The sequence below is a fragment of the Mytilus galloprovincialis genome, chromosome 1 (genome assembly GCF_965363235.1).
Source record: "Mytilus galloprovincialis chromosome 1, xbMytGall1.hap1.1, whole genome shotgun sequence".
Taxonomy (NCBI): Eukaryota; Metazoa; Mollusca; class Bivalvia; order Mytilida; family Mytilidae; genus Mytilus; species Mytilus galloprovincialis.
The window spans coordinates 78,200,991-78,209,207 of record NC_134838.1 but is presented as its reverse complement, the minus strand read 5'-3'; positions in this window follow the sequence as shown (position 1 = coordinate 78,209,207).

The window sequence follows — 8,217 nt, the reverse complement described above, 5'->3', positions numbered from 1 at the left end:
ATGGCCCTTCTAGTTGCCACGTCGTTTAAAAGGTCAATGTATTATATTTTAATAATAAAAAAGATAATCTTAACAAAAATCAGACGTTTCACACAGTAAATTTTACTCACTATTTGTAAGTGCATTAAAAAGATGTAAAAATCAAATGCATATATTGTAAAAGGAAGTTTTTTTTACTTTACGTTGACAGAGCGTCTGATTATTTTATATACCATGTTTATTGTGAAAGTCGACAACTTCATCGCGGCACGGACCATACTTTATAAAAGAGGTATGGCCAATTTACCGGCAATTCGTTTCATTCGATAAGATAGGTAAATCATGTTTTAAATAGCCCGATAGATGCTAATTATAGTATGTGAAAATACGTCACATCATCTATTTTCATACCTTGAACAGGTATTCCTACAAAAACAAGGCCATGACTATTGAGTTTTTAATATTGATTTTATTTTATTATTAACATCCTTTATGCAAGGTGCCATACCATGTGACTTGTCATGGAGCCAAATAATATCGAGCTAATTCAAATCGTGATTTTCTCATTCTGAATACGGTATATATCTGTATTTGTCCAGATCTTTTAAGGTTTTATCGTCTATAAGATCAGATAAGAAAATACATGTATATATTTTAACAGGAGAACATCTTACATCAGTTGGTCATAGATCATCCTGTGTTACTACCACGTGTTATATTGCCTTTTCTGAAATTTTAACAAATCGGCCCTTCCTTGTGATACAGATGCAACAGCTATTTGATGTTTTACCTACAATCACGAATTGTAGTGTAATTGATTTGTTCTGTTATGTTGTTTTATTTTTGTTATGAGTTAGGTACCCGTGTAGAGACGGTGGTAAAAATTTCAGTATAAGTATCTATACAGTTTGTGATTTGGCGAGAAAATTGTTGTTGACTGCATTTGTTACATATAATACCATGTTCAAAAAAGGTTTCAAAATTGTTTTTTGTTGTTATGAAACTTGTATACAATGGCCTTATTTTAAGTTATGTGTATATTACACCCGCAACACACTGTGTCTAAACCACACCGGCAAAATTTGCTCGGACTCGATGCTATCTAACATCCGGCACAATGACGGAACACCAATAGACAAAAGAAAGGTAGGTTTCTCCTTATTTTTTAATTTCTTTTATGATATCGAAGAATATATATACATATACAACTATTTTCTATTGTGAGATGCAATATTTTCTACAACCGTTCTCTATTAACGGAGAAATAAGTCAAAATGTATGTCAAAATGACGAATTGAGTGAACCTTGCCTCAAAATTGTTTAATTTCTCGTTAAATTGTTCACATTGTACGAAAAGAAAGGTACGGGAAGATAGATATTGACACGGAGATTGCAAATTTAGTTATTATGAGCATCTCAATAATTTTATCTCTGTGTATGGAACGAAAGAAAAGGTTCATGTCAAATTAAAATAAACCGGTTTCGTCAATGTTGTTACTACACAATCACCCGGTTTCGTCTATATATATCACCCGGTTTTTTTTCGTTTTTTTTTAACAAACAATTAATGAAAAGCAACTTTGGCACGGATCTGAACAGTGTCTTTCGAGAATTTAAATATATATTTATTGTAAGGTAAACTTGACGTGTTAAAATCTAATTTAAACAGGCACTTTTGGACATAGTTAATTATGATAATACACATTTTCCTAAAGAAAGGCGTATCCCTTATTTCACTTAACTTCAAACTAATTTTAAATGGAATATAAATAATCAATAGCAAACACTGGTATCTAATTATTTTGTAACATTATTATATTTTCTTTGTTTATAATAGTAGAATGGAAAGATAAAAAATAAAAGTATGTGTTTTGATTATTGATTGAAATTTTAATTTACTATACTATATTATATACACTATGCATTCAATCATTGACGAACAGTCCCAAACCGACTATAGTCTATACTGTTCTGCACAAGTTTATCATGCATGCAGTCCTGCCATATACTGTGTTCCTTGCGCACTAAATCAAGTTTTCACACTTAAGCATCCATAACATAGCAGTGAGATTTGTAACTTTCTACCCGTTTCTGGTAAGCACATTTATTTTCCTAGGCATGTTTTTCACATTATATTTACAGTTCAAATTCATTTTTTTTACAGTTCAAATTCATCTTTTTTACAGTTCGAATTCAATTGAAACTTCAAGATAACTTTCGAAAACAATACATGTATCTGACAGTTTTGTATTTTCAATGTGAATAAAAGTTGGTTTGCAAAACATCACCGTCATTTATATCTAGGTCTTATTTAAAAGAAGTGACGGTAACCACTTATCCCATATACATTGACAATGATACAACTTTCTTTTAGACACAAAAATGATGTTGAATTAATCAAGTTTAGGTCACCGTATGCCTTAAACAAGGAGAAAAACACACAAACCGCATGAAAGCAAGCTATAACAGGGTCCTAAATTATAAATGTAAAACAATTCAAACAAGAAAACTACCTGCCTATTTTATGTTCAAAACGCATATGGTATAAAGCAATCAAAGACAACCATGGAATTACAAGCCTGTGACTCGGGAAATGGACTGAGTCAAAGTGTTGTCGCTGACACAAACAGTACAACAAAAGTACAAATAATAAAAAATGATAAATAAACCTTAACTCGTCCTTTGACAGAGCCTGTATAGTAAATTCGCGATTTGTGCCAAAACTTGTATCATAGTTAAAATTATCCATTAAATATGATAAATATACATGTATTCGCAGTTTACTATGAAATCCACTATCACTGAACTAGTATACATATTTATTAAGGGACCAGCTAAAGGACACCACCGGATGCAGGAGTTTCTCGCTTCATTGAAGACCCATTGAGGCCTTCGGCTGTTTTCTGCTCTATGGTCGGGTTGTTGTCGCTTGGAATTTGTATGAACTTTTCATGTTTAAATCCCCCCTTTTTTGTTTTTGTTTTACCATATATGTTTTCTTATATAACTAAGAAGTGTATAAAGTTTGATGCAGTTATAATTCTTCGTTTTTGAGATATGGCGCGACATGTTAAAAAAAACCACATTCCTGTTTCACTTACATTTTCTGTAACTCAAAAAGATTTAATATGATTTTCACTAAAAGGTTTACAGATCGTTTGGCCATTATAAGAAATAACTATGTTAAATTTTAAGAAAATGAGATAAGCTGTCCTGAAGTTACGGTGCGACATGTTTATAGTGGACAGACGGATAGATAGACGGACGGACGGACAGAATGACTGATAGACGGAGGAACGGACGGATGGAAGGAGGGGATGTATACAACAATACGGCCTGTCAAAATTGGGATGGGCGTGTAAAAACGCAAATAAATGAGAAAAAAAATCGTAATTAAGGTCAATAAGTTTTATTAGGATATCGGCCAAGTCGATTTATTTGTATATTTGTCTGCCTTATCCTTTTCCTATATAACTTTTACATATATTTGAAAAAAAATGTATAGAAATCGATAAAAAGAACTTGATATTCGGCATTTATTATGAGAAACATAATCCAACTGACATAATCCGATTGCCCGGGTGTCCCTGTTTTCTCATTTCTTAAAATATTTTAATTCGGTATACACTTTATAAGATAAGTGGCGAATCTAGATGACGTATATGTTGCACGCCCCGACCCCTCCTTTGGTTGCCAAAACTTTATTGATTCCTGTATTTAAAGATTTTGTAAAGCAAAAAATAATCAAAATATTGTTCGACTCGCTACGCTCGGCGGTATGTAAAAGTTGTTCGAAATACGCCCACTTTGAAATAAACTGAATCCGTCTGTCCGTATATATTGTCAAAATATCAGTGTACGATCATCATAACACAATGGCGACAGTGCAGACTGTTTTTTTTTAATAATGTTAACAAAATATTTATTATTGAATTTTATCGATGACCTGAGACTATTATACTTATTTGTACATAGCAGTATAGTGATAAATAAATTTTATTTTAATGCATGGTAGTTGTAATCCTACATTCATTTTCTATGTCGATTATGCATGCATATACATTTGTCTTATTATCGACGTTTATCCTTAAGAAGATTTATTTTTAACGATGGTAGAAAAGATTACATACATGGAATGATTAGATTACTTATAAAGGTGTCCATTCTTTTGTGCGAGAAAATCACATATCAATTGTGTTTCGATTTTTAAGACCGTAAACTTTAATTTCAAGTTTAAAAATGTTCAACATATTTTCCCATAACTCATATAGAAAAAGCATATTTAGAGAGCTTTAATCTCAATATGCTGTTAAAAAATTTCGGAATGCAAAGTAAAATTAAAATATTTGTGTTCTATAAGAGTATGAATTTGCGTATTATTTATTTGAATCTGAGACTCATATAAATAATAAGCCGCTGTCCGGTGAACTAACTTGTTTTCGAACGACCCACAAAACTCCTTTTGAACGCTGAAGTTAAATAATCTATTATAATGTAATGCGATTATGATTTTTTTTATTTGACCAAACCGGGTTATGCATTTTGAAATCTATGACGAAACCGGGATGTATACATTGACGAAACCGGCCAGTTCGATTTTGACATGACCCATTTCTTTCGTTCCATACACAAAGTTACAATTATTGAGATGCTCATAATAACTAAATTTGCAATCTCCGTGTCAATATCTATCTTCCCGTACCTTTCTTTCCGTACAATGTGAACAATTCAACGAGAAATTAAACAATTTCGAGGCAAGGTTCACTCAATTCGTCATTTTGACATGCATTTTGACTTATTTCTCCGTTAATAGAGAACGGTTGTAGAAAATATTGCATCTCACAATAGAAAATAGTTGTATATGTATATTTATTCTTCGATATCATAAAAAGAAATTAAAAAATAAGGAGAAACCTACCTTTCTTTTGTCTATTGGTGTTCCGTCATTGTGCCGGATGTTAGATAGCATCGAGTCCGAGCAAATTTTGCCGGTGTGGTTTAGACACAGTGAACATGTAGGCTTAATTTCTATAGAATTAATACTCGTGTTATTGGTTATGTACAGGCACCTACATCAGTTTGACGGCAGTTGTCCCTTGGATAAATGTAAACACATGAATAGAAAGTAATTCAAGAGTACGGACAGTCATAGGATTGCACACAATAATCGATACATTATTTTTTCTTTGATACACGTATAATTATATACTAGTAAACTAACTGAATAGTCAAAATGAACCAGAATGACTCTATGAATTAAGCAAACATCCGAAAAAAATATGATAGAAACTTTAGAATTTAATATAACAACACAAAAAAATGCAAAAGTTCTGAGCGAGGTTCGAACCCTCTCTTCAAAACCATCATTTATTAGTAGTTCTGGGCTCTACTGGTTGAGCTACGGCGATGCTTATCATTATAAGTCTTATTTAGAACCTATATCAGTACAATTTATCGATGTTACATTTTTTTCTTTAAAAAGTTGTTTTTTATGTAATAAGGACACACTAAACCAATTTCATTTTCGAAGTAAAAAGTAGTATGAATAACAACATTCATAAAAAGCATAACTTTTTTTTGGTTTGAAATGTCCTTCTTGGGGGATTCCCTGTTTTTTCCACATAAAAACACCCGAAAATCCGGATATTGGACTTTCATCCTTTTTGAGGGTTAAATTAACTATTGATCACACATATCATAATATATGTAAATCGATATATTGATCAAAAAGCATTTTTATATTTTGTTTTTATAGTAAATTTTATTCTGTCGGCACTTTTTGAAATTGGCCCTTCTGTGAAAAAAATCCTCGGCATATTGGCCCTACCTCTTTGTCCTGTGAATAAGTGTACTACAGTAATGTTACGGTATTTGAGATCTATAAATTCTTAAACACACCGTAGACACATCGGAATAGCTCGAGACCTCGGTATCGCTGCACGCAGCTGCAAAGAAGGCTAACTTTCAAAGGTATAACTGAAATGGATCGTGCAAAACCAAGACGTGCAAATTCAGAAAAGCTAACGGACCATGTGGAAGTAAATGTCACCCTAAGCATACATGCAAGAAAACAATTACCGATGAAAACTGGTCAACTGACTGTGGCATCTATATTTAATGTTTATGTAGCCTATAAATAATACGTTTCTATGTAAATATCATTGGTTTTTTTAAGATAAAGTTTATTGTATTATTGAAAAGTTTCAAATGCATATTTGAAAAATATCTATATGGTCCAAATACTCATATGGTCCGGCCCGTTAGTAACCAAACGAGTATATACTCATATAGTCCGATCATACGCGTACGGTCGGACCATCCGGGTATGGTCGGACCATATGATTATATACATATGGTCATGGCCATACGCGTATGGTCCAAATACTCATGTGGTCCGGAACATATAAAGAGAGATAGTCTAAAATTACGTCTTGACGATCATTTCGTTGAACCGGTGTATATAAGTGTTAAGTTTGTCATTTTCCAAGCTACCGCTGACATTTCATCTTTTTTTATCGATGTTAGTACATCATTAAAGGACATTTCACTCTAACAAAATATAAAATAGGGTAATATTTGAAGAGTTTAACAAAGGCCATGTTTAATATTGTTCGAACTGTACGTATATTAATGAAAATGTTTATTTTACTATCAATAAATCTGAAAACAATATTGATTAACAATACGCAATTCCCTTCACCTGACTTGCACGACAGAAACGTTTGTTTGTCCCCTTTCTTTTTTTAAATAATCTGATATTCTTTGGTCTTCTTTAAATTTTATGAGTTTCCTCATTTTCTGTGTGGAACTTCTAAAAAGCACCCGTTCGCACATAACTGTCACGTATCTTCTATATTTACGTCAAATATGATTTGGCGCGAAATTATAGTCAATACCAGACGTCCGCTTTAAAAAAAATACAAATTTCAAAATACGACAACAACGGCAATTTGTCGACAAACGTCGGATTTTAAGACACGTAAAAGTCATGACTCCATAAAGAGGACTGATAACGGAAGGTGAGTAAAAGTTTTATGAATTAGGCATGGGATTCCCTTAAATCTTATCAACTGGATATTGTACATCTATATTTTACTGAGCTTTATATAAATCAAGAACACTTGAAAACAGGATTATGTAAAACGGTATTGAAAAATTAATGAACACAATACCAACAATACCACCAATAGAAACAGGTGTGAATTGCAAGATTTACACTTTTGATATGAAGTTTTGAAAATAAGTAACAATAACATGATATTATTAATCGGAACAAAAAAATCATCATAAAGAATAAGAAACTTAGTCACTAACTTATGAAAAGCATCAATTATCAGGGTTAATTCTTTACTATGACCAGTACTAAGTATGCTCTTTGTAAATCCAGTGATTTGACATTTTAAACATATCAAAAGCGATTTCTCTTTAAAGAATAATAAAAAAAAAGGTGAAAATTTCAAACTCCTATCTAGTTACATTATTTTACTATCATAATTATAGGATATCAAAGGTTAATGCGTGAATAATTTGAATAAAACAGTCATAAATATTCATCGTAAATGATTCATTGATTGTACAGTGGTTGGAAAATTTGGAATAGGTCATTGTCCCCTCATATTAATCCCATTTATCTTGACAGTAAACATAGTACATTTGTACCTATTCGCCGACAACAAATAGTGCATGAATTATTTATACGAAAGTGATTTTTTTCACGTTTCTATGTATTTTGGCGTTTGCTTTTGTTGTAGCGCAGTGTTTCTGTTATTCCGTGTTTTTCTCTCTCTATAAGTGATGAATTTCCATCGGTTTTAGTCTGTTACCTCGATTTTTTTGTGGCTTAATTGAATTATGACTACTGAACAGCGGTAAACTGGTCTTGTCTTTGTCTGGTACACTATGGCTAACTGTTGCCTTTATTGATTATTTATGAAATAATTTTAGGACCTCGCAGATCATACCTTTCGATCCACATTTTTATTTCACTATGTAATAATGTATATATCAATCCAGAACTGGGAAAGGTTTGCTTGCAATTGTGTAAACAGTTTATACAATGAATTTAAAATTTAATTTTAAAATATTTCTTAAAAGTAACAAAACGCTTTTTCGTATCATAAATTTGCTCAACTTTTGTTTTTTTGGTGTTTTTTATTACTTGTAACAGAACTCTTGATGACGATTTCATGCAATAATTTTGGAATGCATGATTTAAATCCTTAACTATTTAATTCTAAT